General features: G+C 44.7%; 1 protein-coding gene across 46 annotated transcripts in view; it reads right to left on the reverse strand.

Annotated features, from left to right (window-relative positions):
- Window positions 1–5,202, reverse strand: part of Bent (projectin protein bent) — a 69,129-nt gene extending 63,927 nt beyond the window's left edge. For 43 of the 46 annotated variants that reach the window (XM_076763651.1, XM_076763655.1, XM_076763613.1 and 40 more), the window contains exon 1: window positions 4,793–5,202. The gene's annotated coding sequence lies outside the window, so the exon portion shown is untranslated. The remainder of the gene's footprint in view (window positions 1–4,792) is intronic. The other 3 variants (XM_076763650.1, XM_076763653.1, XM_076763606.1) reach the window with 2 other exon arrangements.
- Between the last annotated feature and the right edge of the window lie 7,407 nt (window positions 5,203–12,609).

Below are 12,609 nucleotides of genomic sequence, written 5' to 3' on the forward strand. Positions count from 1 at the left end.
ACGTTCTCGTCAGCGAACAAAAATGCCAATAGTTGGGGCGAAAATGAGCAAACGCCAGCGTCTGATGGGGTCGGAGAAACGCAAAGCAGAACGAACGGACGAAGTGTTACAACGTCACGGTAAGACTTGGCAACGAGCCCCGAAACATTCTCGAGATTGCTGTGCTTCGTAACAACCGTTCTCATTCTATCCCTCCCCATCCGTTTCATTTTCATTTTCGTCCGATTTCGTTAACTTTGCCCGACCGATTCCCATCTAATTAGATCAAATATTATTCATTACGACGCCCGTCTCGTTCGCGAGTTGGCTACCGAATTTGAAATTGGGTTGGAAAACAAGGCAGCTTGGCTGAACCTTGCCCACTCGCATTAAATATTTCTCTGATCGATTCTCTTGCATCACAAAAAGACATCGAACATAATTTTCATTGTTGTTTCTACGTAGAATCGCCTCTTGATAAATTGGGTATAATACAGCCTCTGTGTGTTTTTATGAATCGTTAGTTTGGAACATTCTGTACAAACTCTAACAGATAATGGTAAACGAAAGAAGAAAAATTGGTGATCGATTTCGAGAGAAAACGAGGATTACAATGGCACGTCAAAATGCAAGAACGTTTTAAGTACAATTCAAAAAGAATATTTGAAACGGTCAATGTTTGTTCGACGGAGACAACTTTGTATCGGAAAACGATCAGGGTGAACGACCTCCATTTTCGTCCGACCTTTCCGAACAGCAAGTTCCTTGCTCTTTGTTCGAGATACACTTTTGACAGGACGTACCAGCATGTGCCAAGTCAAGAAGGGAATGACCGAAGATCGAAAGGGACGTTCGAACAAGGTACCCGTACGACGACCTAAATAATCCGAATAATTTACATTCGTATTTTTGCGTTTCATCGTCTGCTTTTTAACTGCAACGATTACGTGGTAAAATAATTAAAAATTGGGGATTTGGAATCACCGTACTACGAGACGTTTTCGATCGAAACAATATAATGGTTGTCGTGTCCTCAAAGTCCAAATCGATCGACGAAGTTAACGATGGCCGCGTTTCGATTCAATGGAAACTTTGGCAATCACCTAGATCGAAGATCGCGGTTGACCGTCATAAAAATAGTCGGTTGTTATACCGAGTACAACCAAAACCAAACTTCTTGTTTAAATATTACGAACGACTTATGGAGATGTCTATATCCTACTGTTTTTTTAAAAACTCCTGATGTATCTAAAAATAAGTAGTGAAAACTTCGATCGTTCGTCATTTCTGACAGGGAGGAATACACTAATGTATCATAAGAAATTCGAGGCCATTCGACAGAGGAGAACGATTTTTAAATCGAGTGAAGGGACACTGCTTTCGAGTATCATCGTCGAAATTAATGAACCAACAGGTGTTTCGCGCCAGTTTCGTCGTGTACAGTCGCAATGTTCTCGGGACGGTGTATAGAAACGATAGTTACGACTTGGCATACCTAATTTTATTGTCTTCCCGCGATGTAACGTATTCGATGACAAGTTGACCTAATAACAAGTGGCACAATGTAGATGCGGTTATAAAAGGAATGGAACGAACGAAGTACCATGTAGCAATGACGAGACGAAAATATCGTCTGCGAAACGGTGTCGTGGCGTTGGTCGAAACCTAATCGTGCACGCATCTTTCATTGCAATTACTATACAAAGGACTATACAACATCCTTTAACACGTTCGCTGCCACGACAATTCTCTATATCTAAAGATGTCCTCGACATTTGTTCAAATTGAAACAATGTTAGATGATTCAAACACTATTCTACGGCATTTCTAATTTCTGTTAGGTTGCTTCCATTGTAAACAATATTGCAACACGTGTTAACAAGTTGACTGCCATGGTCATCGCGTAGAGCTACAATGCTTTAACCCTTAATCGCGCAATGTGACCGCCCTTGCTACTACATATTAATTGTTTCTGGTTTCGATTGCACCGAAGGGTTCTTCCTGTCGACAAATTTCTCTTCGTCGCGTTGAGATTTGGTCAATTGCCGAGAGCGTGCCTAGAGATAGAAAACAGGCGTGGCAGTCGATGTACGAACGCAATGACAGAACGGCCAACGATTACTCAAAGCGACATTTTGGTCGTTTCAACGACATCCGAAATCGACGGAAGCTAAGGACGTAGGGCCAAGAAAATCTGTGAGATATAATTCAACGGCGTGGGTCCGTCACGAGGGAGTGATTCACGTCTCGTATTGCAGCAACGAGAAGAATATTAGGTCATCGTAGAGGCTAATACCGAGATAAACTTACCGAGCGCACTATATCCGACCTAGAAGTTATAATTATTGGTCGAGGCATGCGTTCCGGCGCACTCTTCTCCTGTCTATACTACTATTTTCACGGCATCACACCCGTCGCAACGGCTATTTCCGTAGACTGACTCAAAGCCACGCTAACACGAGTCGACGCCACCGAAATCCTATATCGACGTGCCCGATTTATTCACGAAAACGAGGAAAGTCTTTTCATCCTCAACGACCGTGCCAGCCCCACTGCTTTCAACGACTTTTCCCGATACTATGTCGCACTGCTGGCTATTTCGTAATGCAATAATTATTTTAGAGTATTCGGGCGTACGATCCACGGTTAAATATCTGTAAGAATAAGTAAGAATGAGCATTTCTAATTAAATAAATTGCACGGGGAATATCGACCCTAATCTTGGACCTACGGGAATGTCACTGTGTCGCATACCAAGTTCGACCGACTGTAGGGTCTGTAAATATTCTAATGATATTTTATAACTTGGTAATAAATGTATTTCATAAATTAATAGTACCTAAAATATCATTGGTATATATTTATTTATATCAAACTTGGTATGCGACCCCAAGTCGCATCCCGGTTGGATTAGGGTTAAGTATGTCTGTTTACTCTGATCGTTCTACATACAATGGCGTTTCGTCGACGTTTATCCGTTTCCGGTATTTATCTGCTCTTCCATCAATATTATTTTTTATATACCTACAAAAACGAATGTATTCTTCACCGAACATAACAGTGATACTACAATATTTTATCTATATAAAGAAATATGAAATTACACAGAGTCATTCCTTTCGTATTACTTTGCATACCTAGCAATAGGTGAAACGCAAGGTGAATAGAAGTGAAAAATAGAAACGAGTAGGGTGACGGTCACAGGGTAATAAATCTAATTTCTCTAGTCCAACGAAACTTACTCTATAATTAATTTCGATCGAGAGAAAGGACAATGTCACAGAGATCTTTAGACCCGTTTCGAGAAATATGACTAATCGAGCTTTTTTTAACCGAGGTTCGGGCGGCTGGCATCGACAGGGTTAAAAAAAGACGAGCGATATATTGAACGGAATGATTCGACGGTGACAAACAACGTCCAAAAACAATAAATTACTCATCCCGTGCTAATTTCGACAATCTTCGACGATCAACAGGTGTAATTTTCTGGTTGGCTGACCATGAGGTCTATAAATAACGCAAACTTGAGCGCTCCGAGTGAAAGATCGGTCAAGAATTTTTGACATATCGTGTCGAATAATCGGGATTTCCCATTTACCTTTTCAAGAGGAAACCGCGCGTCGACGAACGCTGGAAACGTTCAGCGACGAGACGGAACAACGGGGACAAAATGGTGGATACGATGAATCGTCGGACGAGCAGACTAAGCAACGGGGGTTAATCGGACGAAACGCCAGAAGAGGCGAGGAACCGAATGATGGATGAGCTAGTCGGAGAAGACACGAGAGGACAGACGGACAAAACGGAAGAAAACGTGCTCGGGGAAAATGATCGAAACGACCAGTGGAACGACGACCCGTTCTCTCCTCCTCACGTTACGTATTTCTATAAATAAGTGGACTTCGAGCCTAGATACCTAGATAGTAGTCTACGAATAGTTCTTGGTGGTTGGACGCGACGAGACTCGTGGCGATTTGTCACGGAGCCGCCGATCGTGTACAACGATCCACGAAAGAAATCGCTGCCGCTCGTCGGCCTTTTCGAATCGTTCGCTACCCCTATCTTCCACGGCATTGTCCTTAAACGCTCACGCGTGTCAAGGTCATCGTATCGATCATCGAGTACACGAGCTACATATTCTAATTAACCCTTAATCGGTCACCCCAGTGACTAGATACTTAATACTAGGATCAATTGTTCAACCAACCGCGTAAAATGGAGACAATTATACATGGAAATCGCTGCTTTTTCTCGATAGCATATTTCTGGAGATTTCAATGCTCCGCTATGCAAGTTTAAGAGTTAAAAAGGAATTCTATAAAAATCTTATCACAAACATCGAGTAATCGGATCGATCGAAGCGGCGATTATCCTCGATCGATAGCACTCGCGCTGCCCCGTCGTCGCTACTTCCGTTCGAGAGGTCTCGATCGCGCTGGAGCTCGCAAGACGAAACTGCGTCGCGCGACGCGCGCAGAAGTCGTGGTTGCGATCCGTGGCGGAAAATTGAAAAATGTTACGCACCGTCCTGGTCCAAAGATCTCCAAGAATACGAGAGGGGATTGCACTTGGTCGCGTGCCCGCCAACGGAACGAAACGTAACACTTTGAAGCACTGCTGGCACCAGATGCACACGCGATTCACCGTGTAGACGAGGAACGAAACCAGGGGGTGGGGGGGAGACGGTAAGAGGAAAAAACGCGGGAACCAAAAAGGGAAACGGGCGCACTGAACTTCCCCGTCCGCTCTCACACGCTCGCTCGTGCACGCACCCTTGCTAAAACATCCAGCGTGTCAAACATGGGAGACTTACTTGAGGCGGTTACTTAAGTATCCAAAAGAGGCCGGGTTAATCGAAAATCAGAGATACGATGGTCGTCGCGATTGAAATCCTGTTTAGTCTCCCGAATTCCTGACACCTCGGCAGGCGGAACGATTCAGCGAGTAAGTCGGAATTTGCTCGAGCTCTCGCGGGCCCGTCGACGAGATTCCCGCGCACTTTTATTCGCGCGTAGTCGTAACGAACAAGAAAAAATGTAAAAATTAAATAAAAATTACTAACAATTTATATTCGGTCGTCTTCGTCGTCGTCACTGTGTGGTCGTCACTCCGTTTAAACAGTTATATCCTGCTCGTTCGGCCCTGTTTCTTGTCTCTCCTTTTATACGGAGCGCCTGTATTGGCCGTCCCAGTCACCGGGGCCCCGCGCGCCAACTAACCGCACGAAATACCGCCGCGACACCTCCAGACCGCGACCGCTGTGTCTGCGCCTGCGCAACCACCCCGACAAATCACGATCAGACCCGCGAACTCCCCCCCTTCTCCACCCACGTTGATCGAGGATCGGTCCTGCGCGCCTACACGAGTGTCCTGCGCGATCCCTGACCGTACCGTACGCCTCCCCCTTTCGCCACCATTCGCCTCCAACAACAATGGCGGTTCCACCCCTTGCGGTTGCGTTCTCCGATGCTCCGACCCCTTTCCGCTTTGGCACTTCCGTCGCTATTGAACTTGAAACCTTGTAATTAGTGGGGACGCGGCGATATTCCCTCCTGATGAACTTGAAACTAGACTGCGAGAATAACGCCACGGGGCATTTCTCGAGTCGTCTCTACTCTCTGATGTAAGTATAGACTTCGAGCTTTAAAACGAACCCAAGTTGATTGTCCTAGGATGCGTCTTTACAAAATCATCGTGGTTCGAAGATCGACGATGTTTCAATCCCTTAATTTTGCTCCTGAAATGCAGAATATTAAGTTTTAATAGAAAATTCGCTCGTTATAGATAGCGTTAATGTAGAATGGATGCACGGTGACAAAAATTCCAGGGTTAATACTATGAAAAAACTTTGCCAAGTGTCCGATGACTCTTGAAGAGCAGCCCTATGTCCCTCGAGTGCCCTCCGACCATAAATAGCTCCTTTTCTCTCTCTCGTCGCGTTTCACGAATCTATTTACATTGTCCCGAGCGACAGGGTTGTGATTAGCGTTTCGGATAAGAACGAAGAAGTAGGGCAGAGGATGTATTGTTGAACGATCGCGAACGTTCCAAGGCAGGAGGTGTCGAAAATGAAACCGAGAAGAAAATAAACTTTATAGTAGATTAATTGCCCATGAGGCCAAATTAGCCAGACGACGGGGTCGATCAATGAGAGAACTCAGCGAGCAAGAATTTTACGTTGACGTCCTCGGATCGAAATTAGAATCCCTAGCGACAATGTTACGTGCCTTTTTCTGAAACGCGTCAGCGTTAATGTCAGCTTGCTCAGTGCTGTGGATGACTCAACGATATTACAATTATTTATATTACCATATTGCAATTATTATAAGGATTAAAGCGATATTTATCTAAAAGTTAACATGCTTCCTAAATCACGACACCAGAAAGTTCCCCAAATCGTACCAGCACGATCATAAACTGTCATCGTTTCTCTAAATAAAGAAGACTGGTATTGCTTCCTCCGTAATAAAACGCGTGGAAAAAATGGCCTCGTGCATAAAATGTGCATTATGGGTTCGTAAAAGTTATGGAAGTGTACGGTGGAAACATAAAATCTATTATTGTCCCGACTGTGACACTAAAATGAACACAGATACGTTATTTAATAATGATTAATACCTATTGGATCTTTATTTTCCGAGCAATAATGCAGCTTATAAAAAATTAATGTACCTATTACAATTAACTTTAACTTATAGAGGTGCTTAAGATAGTTTATCGTTACACGTCCCTCAAGATCAAACGATATGAAACTAATACCATCATCGATCCAGAGCTTATCGAGACTATAAACAACCACTCGCTCATCGTAGTCGAAAATATACGGAAGTTAACGGTAAATAGAATGATCCACGATCATTTTAAGCATCTGGTAGAATAAGATAGATGTGTATTTTCACTGAAACTTGTGTAATTCAAGGTCGTTTAAAGGTCAATGCTGCATATACCCATTGAAAAACATACCGGTGACCTTACAGTGCTATAAATTATAATGGATATGTACATTCTGTCGCCACTAAATGATTAAAAAATATTCTAAATGAATTTTCTGAGTGTCCAGACTGTTAAAAATTGGCGAATTATGTTTCTACTTGTAGCAATAAATTTATACAAAATTCAAATTGTGGATGCCAAGTGGTTGAATTATAGTTCGAGTTACGGATGTCTGACCGTAGTTTCGCAAATAAAAATTAAAGGCCCGTGAGGCAGGCACGTTTCCACGTTATCCGATCGCGCTCATATTTTATTGGAATTATTTCTGTACGTGTCGAAACTATTCTGGACTCTAGAATCAAAAGAACTCCTACGTCAAAAACCTAAAATCGTTCTACGGTGTTCGTTCGACCTACATTCGAAAATATTCTATAGAATCATTAATTATTCAATCAAATGTACAGAATACACTCTCGAACTCGTGTACTTAATAAAAATGGTAAAGAATGTCCATTTTTCCATTTGAAATTACTAAACTTTTGACTCGAGCGCGGTACAGGGATGATCTGTCGCCAGAAAATGGAATCGTTTCTGGAAGATTCGACACTCGAGCTTGATTGTCGAGCAAAAGTAGAAAGATGCTCGCTGCGGTAGGAAATAGAACACCGTGCGAAGAAAAAGTGGGTCTTGGCCAGTGTTCCCGACGAAAATAAGTTTTTCGGTTCGCATCGGCAATTCGAAGGACTAATTGACTTTTTCGCCGTTGAGCAACGTCGTCGTTGATATCGTTTCGTGCATAACGGCCTTTAATTCAGAAGTCACGATACTCATCGCGACTCTCGACGTCCGGAGGTATTCTAATTTCTGTCAAACATTTTTGGCCGGGACTCAAAACGCCGATCGAGCCCACCGTATCGATATCTTCGACGAAGTCTCCTGCGATTCTTGTCTGACCAACGAAAACCACATCCACTCCCGGAACCGACTTTCCCTTTCCCCCAAAAAATGTTATCGTTCGTGCAACTTGTCTACGTATTTCTTGAAAATAAGCTGTAACAATTAAGGGAACTGCTACATGCCATCTCGTAATATTCCCCCGTTCCATTCCAATTTGATTATTATTTTAATTTTATCTCTCGAACTGGATCTTCCCGACTTCGCGTGACGGATAATTTATATCGTAATAAACGCAGAAACGGAGGCAACGTTTCTCGAGAAAGGCCATGCAACGTATATATCTTTGCGCAGATATTATTTTTAAGAACGAGTCGTTCGGGTTTATATTTTTAGGGGATCTAGTTTCCCCAGCGATTTCCAGCGTCGGGACCGTTTCGCGATTCGTCTTTATAAACGGGGGAGTGAAACAGAGGGAGGGGGGAAGGGGAGGAAAGAGGAGAAAGAAAGTCGTTCGGCACCCATGCGGAAAGTGTTACAATATGTTCACGGTGAGCGTCGTGCGAGAAAAGACGAGAAGGGAGAGGAGTCGAGAGCTCGGGGGAGAAATCTCGCACGCGATGCCGAGATACGAGTCTCTCTCGGTTCTGGCAAGCCAAGGCACTTTTCTAAATATACACGATCGCCCCTCACCGCTGAATCTATCTTTGCGTATTAGAATCTATACCTAACGACTCGAACACTCGTACTTCCATCGTTCCACGGATCGCTACGACGTTATACGAGAATCAATCAAACTGCTTATAGCTCGCTGGGCAACCTCAACGCACTTCTATTTTCTTTCTCTTGCATTCACGGACGCTCTCTGGCCCCGTTGCACGTCCGATTCGGATAAACGAGATTGTCGTCACCTGCAATTCTCGCCTATAACGACACACGACCGCAGAAGAACTGTTACCGACTTATGACAATGCAAAATATACTCCCGAGTACTTGAAGATTCGAGGAATGAACGAGACGAGATTAAAGGAATACGGAGTTCGAGAACGACCGTGAAAATTGGAGATTCTGACTGGAATAATCCGAAAGAAAACAACAATACGTCGGAATCGAAATTTTGCGATGGTGATTTACGGAGAAGGGTGCACGGTACGGCCGTGGGCAAATAATCAAATTCGCGGTGCTACGTAAATCTGATTTTTTCGCGGAAACAAGCACGCACGGGTCAAGAGAGAAAAAATCCAGAGAAAGCCATTTGCGAATGGTTTACGTTACCGTAATGGCATATTCGGATTCCTAAGTGGCTGCAGATCGTATCGTGCACATTCCCATTCACACAGTGTGCAGAAATTCCTTCGACCATGCGTCATTCGATCCTAGATCGCAAACATGGACCCTGTCGCATCCTCGTTCGAATCTACGAAAGAAAAAATTTAGGGTTGCTTCTGGTCCACGTCCACGCGATACGCGATATAGCATTCCAAGTTTGATGCATGACCGAGGAGGACACTTAACGTCACGCATACTTTACCGCGCGAATGAATCGCGACGCTAGAATTTCTCGCACTTTATGCTCGAAATATTTTTAGTACGAGTTACTTTTAGCCCGTGAAACCGAAAAAAACACAGAGGCAACATCGTGACTCCCTCGACTTATCATTTTGCAATTCTTTTATTCTCGCGACCATTGTTTTCCTCGGCTAACGTTCCTTCGATTTCTTATTAGTCCAGACTCGGGATATATCTTTTTCCTACCTTCGACCTTGCATACGGTTTAACAATGATGGCGCATCGATCACATTTTGGTCGAGCAGGACCTGTTGCCTGACCTACTCGTTCCGCAGGATTAAGTCCGCCGGATTTCTGTCTTTTGGGCCACTTGAAAATATTTGTTTATTCAACATCCACTGCCAGTGTCGAAACACTTCGTCGACGTATACAATAAGGCTGCCAACGAATCCAACAAAATATCTGGAATATTTGAAAGATTGAGAAACTCTATGACGCGGCGACTACAGGCTTGCATTAGGAACCATGGTGGCCATTCCTAGCACTTCTTGCAAAGGTAAACAGCCATCAGAAAGTTAGAAATTCCGTTTAAAAAACAAAGGAAAAATTAATTGCATACATTCGATTCGTCCGTAACCCGAACAAATACCGAAAAGTTTGAGAATCACGAGCTCGGTGAAGTGTTTATCCTGCAGTCTCATGACCGACCTAAATACAGTATCGCGTGGTGATTCGCGAGCCGTGGTTATCTTCCCCCGTCTTCTCGGTGCCATACTTTTATTACCAACGTTTGCGTTGCATTTATTGCCGATGCGTTCCGCGTCATCGCGCCGTTGCTCCTAACGCTTAAGCGGTCTTTAAAAGCGAAATGGTGGGCGGTACGGGGCAGAGAAGAAGGGGATTATAAACGCCGACGGCGCGGACGTGGATCACTTATTTGTTCGATTATCAGATTTTGTTCAAGCGAGTGGACCCGAGTGGGCGAATGGCTCGAGTATATGGAACAGCGGATCTAAACTTAGTCGTTGGTCCGCTCTGGAAATAGATGTTATGAGTGCGAGGACAGGACAAGATACCGGCCCCTATTATGCGTACAACCGCGTATCACGTACGACCACCTCTTGCTCCACCCTAGAGCCGCGGATTCCTCCGAGAACACCTGCCTTCTTCTCGACAGAGGTACAAGTTCAGATTCGACGAACCCGTTTTACGACGTGCCACGCGGTACATGCTACCAAGAAAAATACTGCAACTATTTGTCACGGATTGTCAGCCATCTGTAAACAAATCGAAGCCCACTCGACCATCCTATACGTTGTGACTTTGACGCTGATCGTTGACGGATGACTTTCTCGAAGCTCGATCATAAGATTATTTCCAACGATGCAGCTATCGACTGACCATTAAAATTCTGCGACTCGACACCGTTAAACCTTTCTTTGCGGGGCCATATCAAGTCTCTTGATTATTTCAACGATCCACGAACTGTTGACGATCTAGAAACAAACATCATTCGTTACCGGTGAGATCATGCCTATCAGATCATCTTCCTCTTATTGGAAAACCCTGTATTTATTAAAGTTTTCACGCGAGTCGGTGCCTATTTCGAGAGAATTATTGCGTGTTCGACGACGATACGCACTCGCGTTTAAATAAAGTCAACGATTTGTAATTCCAAGCATCTCGGAATGTCGTAATTTCGAGCGGGCGTCGGTAGTCGCCCGCATTTTAATATCCGTGTCACGGCGCGAATAAAACTGCAGCGCGCTTTAGCGCGAAAAGTTGTAAACAGCTTTCGATGACGCAAAACTTCACGTCTCGGACGAGGGGAGGGGGAAAAAAAGTCGACGATTCTCCGGACGTGCGAAAATTCGGGATTTTGATCGACGTCGTCACGGTCGTTTCGGCTGCAACACTTACCAGGAGCTTCGACAAATAAACGCTCGGACCGACTTTTCTCTGGTCTCGAGTACTTCGTAAGCTGGCCGGCAAGATTCGTATGTACGTAAGCGCGAAAATGATAAACCCGAGGCCCAAAATTCTGCGATTCTGCATTTCTTGTCTCTCTATTCTTAGTCTACCGCACTCCCACGCGGTTATTCAATATCCTCGGACACGTATTATTCGACCAGACTGTACAATCTGACAATTTTATAACGGACGCGGGGGAGATCTCAAAATGCGTAATACAATCCCACGTGTGATTACGCTTATTGCATATACAAATAATTCCACTGTAACGATACGAGTGGCTGGAACTGGAGGTGCCCAAGTATGTACCTAGCTGAAAAATATAAAAAAAGGTTATATAAAAATGTTAATTAACTGTTCCAGAAAACAATAACCGTCTAGTTTTCGTTTATCGTTATCGTGGTCGCCTGCGCGCGGGCAAAGATTCGTGAGATTTCTTTCTGGTAACGTATCGCAATATTGGGAATCCGACTCGATATCGAGTCGAGACGATCGGCACGATTCCAAAAAGCAGGCAATCCCCGATAATCTCGAAATAACGAGAACCTCGCCCCTTCTCTCGCGGGGCATCGCGAAGACGCGCAGCGATTCTGTTCGCCATCTTGGTCGCGCGTATAGCGCCCTCTCGTTCTCACCCACGGCTACACGACCGCCGATATTTTTGGTCGTGGCGCGAAGAAGACGCCGCGATGGCGGACCGCGTGCGAACAACAGAAACAACGAATCGACGTGTCGGAAAGAAAAGGACGTCACCGTCGAGGGAGCGAGAATACGCGCTAGCCCGAGAAAGAAAAGGGTGGGAAGAAGAAACAAGGAGAGCGAGCATCATCGTGAAAACGGTTAGCGCCGTCGGCGTAACCTGAGAGCTTCTCGGACCCCGCGACCATATATGTCCGCCTCTCGCTCTCTCTCACTCGCGCCGATACCAACCCCGTCGCGTCCTCTCCTTCTCACCTACGGACGAAAACCCACCTTCGACGGGCCACCTCGCCCGCTTTTTTCATCGCGTCGCCCGTACGACCCACCACGACGCTCGTTAATTTACCGGTAATTTACTTAGACCGATGACTTCTCGCGGCGTAACGCGTCTTTAACGTATCTCTGATTTCTCTGTTTACGAACGTTATCTGTCATTGCACCGCCACCGTGGCCTGGAAACCGGTATTTCGTGGCAAAAATCCAACTTTTCGACTTCTTCGTTTAGACAAATTTTTCTTTCCAACGTAGTACGTGCCCTATTAGAGTTTCTGAAACCAAATATATTGCTCCTTTTACGTTATTACGTAATAAGAAACAGACTCGAAGACCTGATTATGCAAAAGG

The sequence above is a fragment of the Colletes latitarsis genome, chromosome 4, assembly GCF_051014445.1.
Source record: "Colletes latitarsis isolate SP2378_abdomen chromosome 4, iyColLati1, whole genome shotgun sequence".
NCBI lineage: Eukaryota > Metazoa > Arthropoda > Insecta > Hymenoptera > Colletidae > Colletes > Colletes latitarsis.